We start from the raw sequence: 15935 nt of genomic DNA, 5'->3' as shown, positions 1-15935 counted from the left end.
AGCATTAAGCTTCATATAACAGAAGTTTAAGCATAAGAGTGCGGCGTGACTGAGATGCCGATCTCTTAAAAAAATTCACAATATACAAAAAAAAACGTGCCCCCTCCGCAACAGTAAAATTCTTTAGTGGAAAAATATTTTAATAATAATTATTATATTTTTTTACCGATTATTATAGATATTTTTTATGTTTTATTGTATAAGAATTATAATTTTTTTTATATACAATAATAATATAATAATTTTTATATAATTAATTCTTTTAATTTTATTTTTTTTAAAAATTTTTACATTTTTCAAATTATATAAAAAATTTTTTTTAGAAGATAAATTATCTTTTATAAGTTTAATAATTTTTTTTACTGTATAAGATATAAATAATTTATAAAAAAATTATTCATTTCTTTTAGAAAACTTTTAAGATTAAATATATCTTTAATCAATAATAATAAATAATATTTTTTAATTCCTCAAACAATTTATAAAATAATATTTTTCTTCTCTAATAAAATTTACTAAAAGTTTATAAAATTTTATAAAAGTAGTAATAAATAAAAAAAATTTTATTATACTATTTTTAAAGATTAATAAAAATAAAAGTTTACATAAAAATATATTTTTCTCTATTATAAATAATTTAACAGATCAATAATATATTTTTAATAAATAATAGTAAATAAAAAAATTTCTTATACTATTTTTAAAATTTTTTAAAAATATATAATTCATATGTAAGCTATTTTTAAATACTTTTTAAAAATATTTTCTTATAATAAAATTTACAGAAAGATAAACAATATTATTATTAAATAATAATAATAAATAATAAAAAAATAAAAATTCTGTTACATCATTTTTTATAAATTTTATTTATAAAAAATTCATATATAATTTTTTTTTCTATAATAATAATAAAAATCTGATATATTATATATAATTATTATAAAAAATAAAAATTCATATAAAAAAATTTTTTTTGTACTACTATTTTAAAAAGTTCATTAATATTTTTTATAAATAGTAAAAATAATAATAAATTTACATACTCTTTTTTTAAAAATTCTGTTATATTATTTTTGTGTTTTTCCGATAAAAAGGGAAACTTCTTATTTATTTTTACTTGTTTTACTCTTTCTTTAAATATATCTTTTTTCTTGTTCAAATCCGTTAAAGTCGAATTCAGTTCTTCAAGTTCTTCCAAATATAAATTCTTAAATAATGATAATATTAATAATAATAATAATATGAAAAATAATAATTAATGACTTCCGCATAAGAAATAGGGACTTCAAGTCTACTCAAATAAACACGTGACTTTGAGGCCAAAAGTTGGTGGCGATGAAGGCATTCTTCAAACTAAATAATGATAACAAAAATATTTTATAAAAACACTAAATAAATAATAAAATGACGACGATAATAATAAATATTATAATATAATATAAGTATAACAATAACAATATAATAAAATAATAATAATATAATAACATAATAATATAAAATAATAAAAATATTACATATTAATAGTAATATAATATTGATAATAATATATAACAATAATATAATAAAACGAATATACAATAAACAATAAATAATATTTATACAAAAATAGTATTACTTTTATATTTAAAGTTTTATTAGTATTTTGTAATAAAGTAAAGTTTTTTTTCATGTCATCCAAAATATCAACACTTTTTTGATAAGCATTTATAGAATTCTTCTTTCTAATAATAATTATTATAGTAATAATAAGAATAGTATAATAATAATAAATCATACTTTTCCTGTATTTCATTGCTTATTGTAAAAAGAAAGTTATGAAAACTTCGAAATACTATAACAACTTCTTTAACGTATTCAAGAATTTCCACGTCCGAATATTCTTAATAATAAAAAAAATAAAAGTAGTAAAAAAAGTAAAAAAATTTTTAATACAAATAAAATATTTTATAATAAATATAAGTAATTAATACTAATAAAGAAAAATATAATAATTTATATATTTTCAAGTAGTTATAAAACGAATAAAAAATATAATACAAAAAAAAAGTTATAATAAAAATAAAATATTTTATAAATAATAATAATAAATTAAAAATATGTAAAAGTATAATAATTTTTCTTTTTCTTTTCTGCATTTTCATATTTTTATAAATAAAAGTAAAAATAAATTTATAATACAAAAAAACTATAAAAATAATAATAAAAATAAAATATAATTACTAACTTTTTTAAAAACAAAGCAAAAAATATAAATAATATAATTTTCTAAACTTTTTATTAATAATAAAACTTTTTATAATATATTTTAAGTAAAAAAAATATTAATAATAATAAATAATATACTTTTAAATTTTTCATTAATAATAAATAATTATTACATGTAAAAAAAAATATAAATAATAGTAATATTAAAAATAAAATACTTTTAAAAACTTTTTAGTAATAATAAATATATTTAATAAATTATAAGTAAACAGAATAAAAATAAAATACTTAACTAAACTTTTAACTGTTAGTATAAAAAATTTCGTAATAGTTCCGCGTAAAAAAAATAAATAAAATATATATAAAAATAATTATAAACTATTAAAAATTTTTATAAAAAAGAATAAAGAAAAGTATACTTGTCTAAACTTTTTATAAATAATAAAACTTTTTCTTCATATTTATTCCAAATAAAAAAAGTTTATAATAACAATATAATATAAATTTTTATAAAAAATAAATATATATATATATATAAATGTATATATAATAATAGGAAGTATAATAATATATCAATAAAGTTTGTATGATAATCCGAAGTAAAATAATAAAAATATTATTAATGATATCAGCAAATAAGTAAATAATTTTCTAAAATTTTTAAGATAAATAATGAACTTTTCCTTTTAGATAAAAATAATAAACTTATCAGTATATAATAAAAAAGTTAATAATAAGAAGAAGAAAAAGTTTTAAAGTTATTGTTCCTGTTATTTATGATATTAATAAAATAAATATTACAATAAATTTTTTTTCTAAACTTTTTATGTATAATAAAACTAGAATTATTAATAAATAGTAGAAAGTAAATAACCAAAAAGTATAGTAATAACAATATATATAAAAAATATGAACTAATTTATTGAAAATATTAAAAAAAAAGTTTGAAAGTTATTATTTTTTACCGGCACAAATAGCATCGCAAGAAAAGCGCTGAAGCGAACTTTGCAAGTCTTTTAAAGTTTCCAAAAGGCTTTGTGCTTGCCTCCGCACGTGTATACTTTTTGGCTCGGGCGGAGTAGCTTTTTTATATATGTACGATAACTTTTATTATTTTTTAATATATAAAAAATAAAAGGAAAGCGACGGCCGCCAGTGATGGTAAAGAGTCACATAAACAACTTTAAACGATTTTAATAAAACTTAAACTAATAAAATTGTGAAAAACAAAAGCGATGCACGCCAGCTATTGTAAATTGCCGATAGAATTTCGAATAAACGTATTTTCCGTACATATGAAATCGCAAATAAGGAATCAATGACTTTAGAATTTTTAATTAAAACATAAAGCGATCAGCAGCCAAGAAATTTAAAATTTGAACAGTTGTGTCGTAAAAATTGACTTTTAAAATTTTTATAAGCCGGTAAAATGGTAAAAAAAAGAATTAGTGCTTTCATATATATAAAGTAAATAAGCGGAGCGACGGATAGTGATGGAAAATAGCCAATAAAATTTAAAAACAAACACTGTTGGCTACGCAAGGCAAAGACGGACTCAATACTTTTTACCAATAAAATTGTGAATAGAGAAAAAAACAGAAAGAGACGGACGTCAAAGTAAGTAGCCAATAAAATCTAAAATAAAACGTTATCGCCGTAAAAGTGATTATTAAACACAAGCCAAGTAGGAGTTGCGGTTTTTAATATGTTCGAAACCAAGAACGTAGTGAAAAAGGGACCAATGAAAAAAAGAACTCATAAGAAAAAAACTAACCACCAATGACACCAGCCGTTTAAATAAAGACCAATGAGAGAATAAAAAAATTTCTTATAATTTTTTTCTTGAATAAACAAATGAACCAATGAGAGAATAATAAAACTTTCTTATGACTATTTTAAGTACTTTCAAAGTTGATAAACGAGAGGTTGCAGGTCACTACAACATCTTCATGATCAATATAAATTGTGTTTGGGCACAAGGAAGGCATCGCAACTTTTTGTGGATGAACTTCACCTTCAACAGTTCTTATTAATGATCATAATGTATATATAATAAAAATAATAAATAATAATAAATATAATTAATAAAAATAATAACTGAAGAGCATTCACGAAAATTTTTTTTTTATCCAAAAAATTCTGAAGGGAAAAGGTCGAGTCCTCGTCGCAAACAAAATCGACCAATTTGTTTAAAAACGGACAAAAAACGGCAGAAAAATGAGAATAAAATCGTCTAGTTTCCGTATTTTTAAGGACACGAAGAATAACAAACCTTTTTTTAATAGAAAATAGAAGCAAAAAAAAAATGTTGTGTTATCAATAAACTTATACTTAAACGAGTGGACCTTTCGCTAACCAATGGGTCTCGATAAAAAGCGTGGTGTTCAAGGTGACATCTATCTACATGAAATGGTAAGGAACCAATAGGAACAAGACTACTGAACTCCACGTTATTCTAATATATTTTGTTTAATACTAATACAACAATAATAGTAGTAGTAATAATAATATAACGTTATCATCATAAGCATTTTCAAAAAGAAACATTGGCTGATAAGGAAGAAGAATAGCCAATAGCGCTTCACCGTTAGCAAATCCCAAAGCCTAAAGGGGGAGAAAAACTATTTCACACAGACCAATCAGGATTCGTTACTGTATACCATAATTGGTAAAGAGAAATTAAAAACAAAAGCAGAGGTCAAAAAAGAGCCAATCGCATGGTTTAAAAAAAAGGGGCCCTGCGCAAGCGCAGTACCTTCAAGTTTTTCTAGTAATAATAATTGTAAATAATTATAGTAACAGTAATAATAATAAATAATTCTTAAGGATTATATTAGTACAGACCAAAATACTGGATAATACGATGTTGTTCAAGCACGGCTTCTTGCGAGTTGATAAAAAAGTCGATATCCAAAAGACTGTACACGGAAATATATATAAAAAAAATATCCAAAAAAATAAAGAAATTAAGTAACTAATAAACGACTTTGCAGCGCCTAAAAAATTATTAACATATAACTAACTTATGACTGGTTGTGCGTATTATTGACGGGAAATTTTTTAAACTTAATACTATAAATTATTTTTTATAATAAAAATAACAAGTACTGATCACGTGGTAAAACAGGACAGAAAATATAAAGCTCGCCGTGCGTATAAAACACGTAGGCAGAGAGAGATGGGAAAGTCGGGCCGGCATCGGGCAAGTCGAGCTTGACCGGACTCGACTGGGCTGCTGCAGTGTATTAATATAATAATAATAATAATAATAATAATAATAATAATAATAATAATAATAATAATAATAATAAATACATTTTGGTAAGTGAAATACTTTCTCGTAGCTGAAAAGAGTCCATTGGTTCATATTATCCGCTGAGGCGGTTAAAACGTCATAAAGGCTTTTAAAGTTAAAAAATTGTTGAGTTAAAAAAAATTCATTATGATAATTGCTACAGTGATCACACGCTAGTCGGCCAATGATTTGGTTATATGAAAATGGGGTACGGAGTAACGACAAAACGGGTCGGTTTTATTACAAAGTGCTATCTAGCGATTGCTTATAAGGCGTAGACCAATAAAAAACAGAGTTGAGACAAGAGCAATAGTTTTTCAGATTTATAAAACAATAATAAGTAATGGTTGATTATAACCAAAAAAAGCAGACTTTCAGTCAAATAAATTTCTTTTCAAAAAAAAAATAATTATAAATTAAATTATAATATAAAAAAGTAAATAAAAACAGCGTTTGTTGGTAGAAAAAAGCTAACCGCCTGCCTTATTGACCAATAAAAATAACAGGAAACGTCAACTAACCACTTGCAATATCACCATAAATTAAAAACAAAATAAATTTTTTTATAAAAAATTAATTGAAAAGAAAATTAGTTTTTTTTAAAAATAAGAAATTACATTTTATAAAAAATCTTCAAAAAAAACCGTTTTAATTAAAAAAATTATACTTAACTATAAACTTTGATTCGTTAAAACCAAAAGATGAGAGTCTTTTGCGCTAAGAGAGTGCCACGCGATATTTATAATTTTATTTTCAAGACGAATCCAAACGCCGGAGCTTAAATATAATATATTTTTCATAAAAAGTTAATTTACAAAAATAAAAATTTTTGAAATTGCAAAAGTTAAAAGTTAATTGTATATAAAATTCTATAATTAAAAGATATAATAAGTGAATTAAAGAACAGATAATTATTTTATAAACAAAAAGTTGACAAATGTATAAAAAGAATTTAGATATTAACAATAATTTTTAATTAAAATTAAAAACCAAATCGAAAAAAATACAAGTCTACTAGTAAAAGTTAAATTAACTACCAAGTTTAACAAAATCTTATAATAATAAAGTAGTACTATAAGATAAATATATTAAGTAGTGATTATAATTATAATTGCCATAGTAGCGCTAAAAAGAAGGCGAAAAAGTAAATAAATTTTTACAAAGATTTAAACAAAAATTTACCAAACAATTGTGGATTTTTCCAATATTGTTTCTTGAGGTGGAACAGTAATTATACAAACAGAACTATTTAACTGAATTGCTAAGAAACGATAAGTACGACTAGCTAGAAGTAGAAATACTTGCTGCTCAGTAAAATCTTTTATTTTAATCTTAAATAAATTATATATTATAAAGCTGGTAAGTTAGTTTAAAAAATAAAAAATAAAAAAAGTGAATAAAAACGCACGTAAAATCGTTTTAAATTTTTAAGACTTCTAGGAAAATCTTCATGTTTCTGATTAATTTCAAATTTTCGTAATGGTTTAGTATTTTTCAAATTTATTATAACTTTTAATAACCTCATTATTATCTACAAAAAGGAGATTCTCAAATTCTAAAAAAGAGCCTTTCCAACGGCATAATAAATCTCCAAATTCACACATACAAAAAACTTTTTCGGATTTATTCATATTTTCTTTAAAGCAAATAGAAAATTACTAATTTAAGCTTTTCTTGAAAGATCTATTTATATTGTATTATTAAAAAAAATTTCCTAGTTATTATATGAGGAAATGAGTACTTACACAAAGCATAAGTTTTAAGAGAGACGTCAAACATGCAAAACTCACATAAGCACAAGTTTTGCTTAAACTGGAGGTTTGCAGACTTTTTGTCATTGGGACAGCTATATTTCTGTGTACTTTGAGAAAACTGAAATGTACAATAATAATAATAATTGTTTGAAAAAACTTTGTATTACTGTATTAAAGTAAACAGATGGATCCATTATTAACAGGAGGAATGTTAAAAAAAACATGCGTAAGCAAATTTGTTGGTAACTTGATAAATTCTTTATAAAAACTCTTAAATGCTCATCTCTTTAGCAGTTATTAAGAAGAATTATAATTCATATAATTTATGACAGTTCTGACGATTATTCGTTCTGTTAAAAATATTTCGGCTTTCATTTTAATATAAGGCAAAGTTAAAAAAAAACTAAAGGAGCGCAATGTGTTTATTCTGTTAAGTATACGTCTGTTTACTGTTCGTGATGTGGTATTTTCTGCTCTAGAATGTTTAGCTCTCAGCTTCTTATTCTGGCATTTATACCAGTATTTATATACTTTAAAAAAAAGTTATACGTTTACAAATTTTTTATTAATAAAATATTATTCCTTTTGTTTATAAATTAATTTCATAAAAGTAACATATTTTAACGATATTATCGTAGAGATTTCTAGATTACGAAGTAGCTGGGCTTTGTGTAAAAATTAAGTAATTCGTTAAAATAAAAAACAGTTAATTTTGATTTTACTTTAAAGATAACTAAAGCTTTTAAGCTAACAAACATACCTAACAAAATTATGTTTAGGATTGCATATAAAAATCTTTAGACTCGCTTTATTTTACTACATATTTAATATATTTTTCGCATTTTAGCTTTCAAGTACTTAAAACGAAAAAGTTTTATTTGGGTTTTAAACAAATCTTACCTTGTTGTCTTGTATCTAGCAAAATTTTACTTATTAATAAAAGTTTTTAAAAAAATTAGTAAGGTTATAAATGCAGTAATTTTCTAAATTTTAAATATATTCTTTAGTAAAGCTAACCAAAAACTGGTTATTGTTTGAAAGAAAATTATTATCAATAAATTTTGCAGTGCTTTTAATAGTACGTAAAAAATCACTTGACAGTTTTATTTTTCGGCGTACTGCGAAGTAAATTTTTTAATTAAGCAACGTTGAGAGCAGTAGGTTATTTAATTTCTTCATTTTTCATTATAAAACTCGTAAAAATTACGCAAAGACGGATTACGATTAATAATACAAATCTTTACAAACTAAAGCCAAATTAATACTTTCAGCTAAACAAGTTCAAGTAAACATAAAATTTCTTTGGGATAGAAACAATACGCACAATAAACTTTAAAAAAGGTTGGATAATATTTATTAACTATAGAAACAAATTCAATTATCAAATTAAAAAAACTTAAATAATAAATAAAATAACAATTAAGTAAAAAAAAAAAAGAATTATAGGGTCGTACTTTTGAAAACAACTGTAAATTTTAAACATACAGTATTAAGCCTCTAATTTAGTTATAATAGGATCTATTTACAGCATCTTTAACGAGTAGGAGTTGACGTTAGATTGTTATTGTTCAAATTTTTTTGTGACCGTAATAAATTTAATCTGTTTTCTAAGTTGAAACAGCTTTCAAAACTTTTTCAACTAAAGAAAGCAAGCTAATTAGCCTGTAGTTAGCTGCACTGTAGCAAAGTTTTAAACGGCCTAGAAAGTTATAAATCTTACTTGAGGTAAGGCTGTTCGTTAAAAAATATTTGAATTAGTTTTATCTAATGATGGTTTTATAAATTTTTTTTTAAAGATGAAGCCTTTTGAGTGTTAAGCAATCTAAATGCCCTGTTTCAGTTCAACTCATTACAGAAGTTGTAAGAAATCAGCTTTGGTGGGATAAAAAAAGTTTTTTAAGCGTAACCTTAAAACGTGTATATGGAAAATAATTGTTATCCACGTCTTAGTTTTAAGGGTTAAAAAATTGATAACAAAATTAACTTGGCTTAGTCATCTTGAAATAAAAAGAAAAAGTTGGAAACTTGTTACTATAGGGGTTACCTTCGTGGATCTGTGAAAGTTTATAGGGTGCTTCATGCGTATAAATGTGCGTTGCACTTATAAATAATATTAATTGTTGCAGGAGCAAGAACCAATTTTAATTCTTTTAAAAAAATTATTTATAATTTTACGCCGATAAATATTTTATCGCTTTTTTAATATAAATTTACGTACATACATTCAATTAAGATTTCTCTTATTCTTATTAACTGAAGGGTTTCTATTATGTATGTATATACATCTTCCTACACCATAAATTCAACACTCAGTTAATATGTTAAAAAAACTTAATACTACCTCCTAAAAGTCTAAAAAGCTTGCAAGTATTATGATAACAAAAGAGACTGTCTTAAATCCATATTTACCTTAAATGGAAATAAAGAGGAATGTCTACGTAAAAAGTAAAATTAAAAAATCTAATAACTTTGGATAATAATTAACTTGTAATAAAATATTATTATAGATATTAAATTACACTATTAAAAGAAGATTCAACATTCAAATAATATAAAATGTAGATAAATAATTATAATTTTAATAAAATTAATATAATAATTATTAACGTAATATCTGATAGAGCTCAGCGTTGACACTGCCAAAAAAAGGTATTACCTTTTCTTATTATGTAATTATATAAAATTACTTAAAAATTTTTAGTTTGTCGTACAATTATATATATACTTTGAAAAATTGTATGAAAACTTACTTACATAATTACTTATTTATAGTATTAAATACTGTTATATTATTGATTGTCTATCATATTTTGAGTTATTATGATAGCTTGATAATTTAAATAAAAAATTTTATTTTATATTTTAAAAATTCAAAGGCAATTCCTCTTCACTTTTTCTTTTTCTTTCTTCTCTATACATTGTAATCATTATTAATAAGGTTACATATTAATAGATCACATTCCCTCCACTTTAACATAGAGAAACTTTAAATTATACTAAAGAAACTGTTACCGCACAGCTTATTATTATATACATCTTTTCTTTCCTTTATACTTGTGTGTTTCTACAATCTTTATATTAGAGAACACAAGATAAAAAATAATTTGCATTTACTGCAGCCTAAAGTATAAGTAAAAGCTTTTCAATTTATAGCACGCCCTATTACCAGTTATAAACTAGACAACTCTTTAAAAATAATTTTTCTATTTTTCATAAAAAATGGCGTTTTACACACTTACTAAGCAAGATCAAAAAATAAAATATACGATGCACAACTACACACTAAGGGGGAAAAAAAGTAGGTGCCATTAGATCTCAACACCAAAAAAATATATCACATTTATCAGTGTTAAGTGTTAAAAGTCAACATTATATGCAAAAGTAAATATAGCAAACTATAATAGATTAAAAGCCACCAAAATCTTAAAAATAATATGTAATCAAGAACATTGCCAAACATTTTTAATTTTATAAAAATTTTAACTTTTATGTATAAAACGTTACAAACCGAAACAAAGTTGGTCCTTATTCTATGTCTTGTTTCATTCTATTGCATTATTAGTTGCTTGTGTTAGCTATGGTTTTTGCTAGCGTAGTTCCCACAAGTTTATTATTGCGCATATAATAATAAAATGCAACAAGTAAAGCAACTTTATTAAACTATTCTATGTCTACACCCAGAATACAAGGATGGACTACTTGCCAAAATATTTATTACATCAAAAATATGTGCTCTGAATAAAGAAAATTCGTGCATAATATTTCCTTGCGACTCTTACAATATGTCTACTAAAAGCAGAACCAAATATTGTTCGTTAAAAAAAGCATTTATTATAAAATTATATACCGAAAGTTACGTTAAGAACGGTAAGCGTATATAAGGGAAATCTACTAGGAGTAAGTATACATTAAGAAAAGAATACGGTTCCTTGTTATTCAAAGCCGTTATTAAAGTTGACTTGAGAGGTCGAAAGTTTCGGGAACTGTCTATAATAACTTATAATAAAGGTTTACCTAAAATACTTAAATCTTTGTCTACCCTAAATGAAGCAAACAAAGTAAAGGGAAAAAAGAACAAAAATTATAATGCTTGAGCTTTCGAAAAGGTTTAGAGCCTGCATTACAAACTTAGTTTTTATTACAGAAATTACCCAAGTTTTTAGGTTATTTAATTTTCCACTTCGCATATGACCATTATCGCTAAAAGTCAAAAGAACGGTGGTAGTGTAGACAGATCAAATGCCTGTAATAAGATTTTTCTTCCGGAAAACGGGGTGTCCAGCTATCCGCTCGTAAAAGGCGAACGGTATTGCTCCTTGAAAATGTGACCCAGTGGCTTAGCTGGCGATACTTTGAATGCTAAAGCAGGAGATCAAGGACTTGCGTAAAGGGTTGACCGCCAAAGACACGTAGTTAGTAAATAGTATGGATAGAAGCGGTGAGAAAGAAGATCTATGCGGACTTCCCGCTTCGAGTAGGCGTAACTTGGCCGTTTGAACACGGTATGAACATGTCTCGTATTCCAGTAAAATTGGGATTTTATGGCGTGCAGATTTCATAGACAGCTTCTTTCTAAAAAGTTCATTTAAAATTAAAATAATTTTTTTATTCCATATTAAATAATAACAAACGCTAGTACCTTTTCAACTTCATTTGCCAGCATTGAGTTCCACGCAAGCATTTGCTTTACCCCTCCATTGCTTGCGCAAGAAAAGCAGAGGTGTGAACCAAGCCATTCAATATTTTCGCCTGTGCATAATCAAATACTCATTTAACAAAATATTATTATTATTATTAGTATTATTATTATTATTATTATTAAACTACATCTGGAAATTAGGGAGATAACAACGTAACAATTTTGCAATTAATGTGTTTGTCTAACAAACCTGACAAGAAAAGAAGCAACTTTGCTTCCCTCCATTCTTTAAAGTACCTCCCATATTTTGTTTTCTGGGAGCAGTTTGATCAAACTCTTCAAAGGTTTAGGCAGAAAATAATTTTCTTAAAAAGAGAATACAAGAAAACTTTTTAATCTATTAAAATTGTTAGGTCTCCCAGTTTCCTGACATAATATTAAATAAAGTTAATACCGAGATCATGTTATCCTAAAACAGCATAGGAAGCAGAATGAATTTATTTATTATCACCCTTCTGCATAGCCTCTGTCAGAAATTGAAAATCTTACCAAAGTTAACATAACAAAATTATAATTGTAAACTTATTGTTTACAACTTCCTCGACGGGCCTAGACTGCCCAATTCCTTCTAAAAAATAGAAACTGTATTAGATTTAACTTCTCTATACATACTTAATATCATTAGAAGTAAAAAAAAATTTATCGAAAGGAAATTTAGCATGGAGACCTTTAAACAAATATGTGATAATCTCTATTAGGTGCCTTAAATCTAACGTAAATTTAGGTATACTTATTGTTTTATTAGGTAAAACAAAAGAGTAAGAAGTTAATTGGCAACTCTTTTTTCCGCATATATAGGATAAGTGAAGTTGGGCTAATAAAAATTTTTTGTAACCAACATTATAGTTACATATACCGGAAGCAAAGAAAAAGTAAATTAAATTTGAGTCAAGGAACTTAAAACTTAACAATATCTATAACGTTTAAGATATCTTTTGTTTTATTTTGAATTTCGCATTTGGTCACTAGCTGGTAAAAATTTTTGTTTTACCCAAGCGGATTGTGATTATTATCGTCGTGGGTATCGACGTTGAATGCTTTTTTTCTTTTTAGTAGGTTGTGAAACCGAATTCTGATCACCGCTGACTTGGTAGTGTGGGGCCTCTACTACTTATAAAGAATGTGTTTCAGTCATTAAGTAACCCTGAAAATAAAGAACTTTTTTTTTAAAAAAAGAAAAACCAAACTAAAATTTCAGTCATGAAAGAAACTAAATGGAATTTAACAATATCTTTAAAGTTTAATGGATCTCTTGTTTGTTTAAACTTCTTCGCATTTGGTAGAATTCCCGACTGGAATTACTATTTTGACCGTACGCGAGTAATGAATTAATTGTTTTGTATTTGCTCAAAAATCTTAATTTAACCCTAAAATTCATACCAGGAACATTGTTTGATTTTACGAAGTACAAAAACAATATTACTAAGAGAGTTTTACTGAGAACCGTTACTCTCTGGTTGTAAATAAGGAGCTAAACGAAGAAGAAATATGCTATTCTTTCTCTTTATAAGTTCTAATATATTACCCTAATATCTTAATACTTTGATTATTTTTTTAGATACTAAGTGTATAGATTACATTTATTACATATAAAGTGGTGATGTAAAGTTGGCGTTATTTTTTATTTTTATTAAAAAAGCTTTTCGTAAGAGTTCAAATTTTGCCAATTACTAAATTATAATTTTTTTTTTTATATAACGCATTAGTGATGAAAACTATATTTTACATTGAGTTATAATTTCTGCCAACCGTGCTTCCTTTACGAAAATGTATTTCTATAGTGAATAAATATATTTTAAAATACAATAGTACTAAAAAAAATTTTATAGGCTTTCAGATTATAGTTTTTAATTATAAAGCTTAAAGTTATGATTTGAACCCATTTAAATAGCAGTGAAGTAAAGATTTAAACAAAAAATTTAACTATAGGGTTTTATAAGTTTATTTTTTAGATCAGCCCATATATATCTAAGAAAAGTAAATTAAAAAAAACCATAATTAGCAAATATCATAAATAGTATTTTTAAAAGTATATAGATTACATATATTCGTAAAAATGTTTTTGGTGATCATCTAACCCAAGAGTGTACATTTAGGTATTTTAAAGTTCGGTAAACAACAAAGATAACCTTTTAAGTTTATTTCGTTCATTTACTAACTTTTGCTCTGTACTTGGTGTTAGGTAAATTTTAAACTTATCGTAATAAATAGAAGGTAACTGCTTGCTCCTTAAGATGCTAAAGGCGTTTGTTTAAGATAAAAATAGACATATTCCATAAACAAAAATTTTTAATATTCTAACAGATTAAGTTACCTATAATTTCTTTATATTATGATCAGTTTATACATTTTTATAGCCACGTGAACAGAGTTTTCGTTAATATGCGTAGCTTAATCAAAAATGAGATTAGACCTTTAACTATTCAGGAATATATGCATGCTAGTTCTAATGGTTTTTAAGCTAAAGATTAAGATTAATACTACTAAAAAATATATCGGCAATGTTAACTTAAAAATTATGGTTATAGTGCTTTCTAAGTGGACCGATAAAAGTAATAGCTTAATACTGTTTAATAAATGAGTTTTTGCTTTCAAAAAATAAAGCATCTGCTAAAGTAATAGTTCAAAGGTTAAAGTTTAACAATTTATTTGTTTATAAATCCAAAAACATGGACAGAACAAAAAATGTAACTAAAAACGGCAAGGGAAGAGAAGTAAACATAAGTAAAAGCTTTAAATTTTTATTTTTTTTTATTTTTTTTACTTAAATATACTACTTTCCTCCTAAAAGGATTTTTTCATAAAAAATAAAGATATACATTTAATTAAAGTTAGACCTTAATATATCTAAAATTTTGTTTTTTTTTAAAGCAAGTCATCCTCTTTTATGTGAAAAAAAAACTAGAGCAAAGTTACTTTTGAAATAAGAACTGCAAAAAGTACCATTAGTATAAATTCTCTTGGTATTTATCCAATGCGGTTTTAAAGTTCTAGCTTGAAAAAAATTTTCCATTCCTCCAGGCCATAGAGTATGTTTAGAACCCAAGAGGGTTGGGTCTTAAACACCCATTAGTTAGTATATTAATTTTATTTAAAATACTTTTTTACTGAAAGCAATCGCATATTATAGTCGACATACCTTATGCATATCCTATTCAAAAAAAAATTGCTACTTGTTAAGTATTTATTGTTTAACAATAATTTATAGATCATCCTACCACTTATACTTTTATTAATATTAGAATTAGCATTACTACCTATTATATCAACGTTATAATTTATAATTATTACTATTTAACGAAGAAGAGAGGAGGAGGGACCCATAATTTTTTTCTGTAGAGGAAGAGTATTTATGCTTCAAGGAAGAAATACAGGGTGTGGGACAAAGATAAAACCGAACAGATAAGCAGAAGGGATGAGTATGTTGGACAGGACATGTGGTATAATAACACGTATAGCTGCATTTTACGAAGTATTGAAAAAAAAAGTGAACTTTTACTTTTCTGTAGTTGCTTTCCCGTTAGTTTGGTTGAAGTAGAAGTTAGCTAATTTCGAGATTACAGACACGATACTTTAAACAAAAAAATGTGAAATTGATTTAAAAATAATATTCTGCGCTGCTACATAGTTAAAGCAAATTTCTTAATGTCGGAATATTATTTTTTTCATTTTAAATATTTGAATTCAATCATATATTCTATTTGATGTAAATAAATAAATTTTTAACTTCTTTTATTTTCCGTGTGTATGCGGCTATTGTAATATCTTTAGTAATCAGTTTGTACGGTTTCATTTTATGACTTAAAGCCGAGTTCACTTAACAACTGTAGCTTTTGTAGTAAATAGACCAAATTCTGTTAGGGATGTTAATATGAGGAGGTTTCTCATTCTTGAAGATCGTGCGGGTTTGTATTTTTTCACCGCATGAATCTTAAAAGTTTATTTCCTATTTTTTAAACTATTGAATTTTTGCTCTTTT

The 15935-nt window shown here is 24.6% G+C and overlaps 1 long non-coding RNA gene across 1 annotated transcript; it reads right to left on the bottom strand.

Moving 5' to 3' along the window:
* Positions 1–3208: 3208 nt before the first annotated feature.
* Positions 3209–4456, bottom strand: LOC135122052 (uncharacterized). The gene is made up of 3 exons (XR_010279222.1): positions 4307–4456; positions 4112–4233; positions 3209–3290 (listed from the first exon to the last, which is right to left on the bottom strand). It is a non-coding gene; the product is annotated as an uncharacterized LOC135122052 (long non-coding RNA).
* Between the last annotated feature and the right edge of the window lie 11479 nt (positions 4457–15935).

The sequence above is a fragment of the Zophobas morio genome, unplaced genomic scaffold, assembly GCF_036711695.1.
Source record: "Zophobas morio isolate AGI-343-1 ecotype UQ-CSIRO unplaced genomic scaffold, CSIRO_AGI_Zmor_V1 ptg000847l, whole genome shotgun sequence".
NCBI classification, from domain to species: domain Eukaryota; kingdom Metazoa; phylum Arthropoda; class Insecta; order Coleoptera; family Tenebrionidae; genus Zophobas; species Zophobas morio.
Note: the sequence above shows the minus strand (reverse complement) of the source record. Positions and strands in the feature narration are given on the sequence as shown.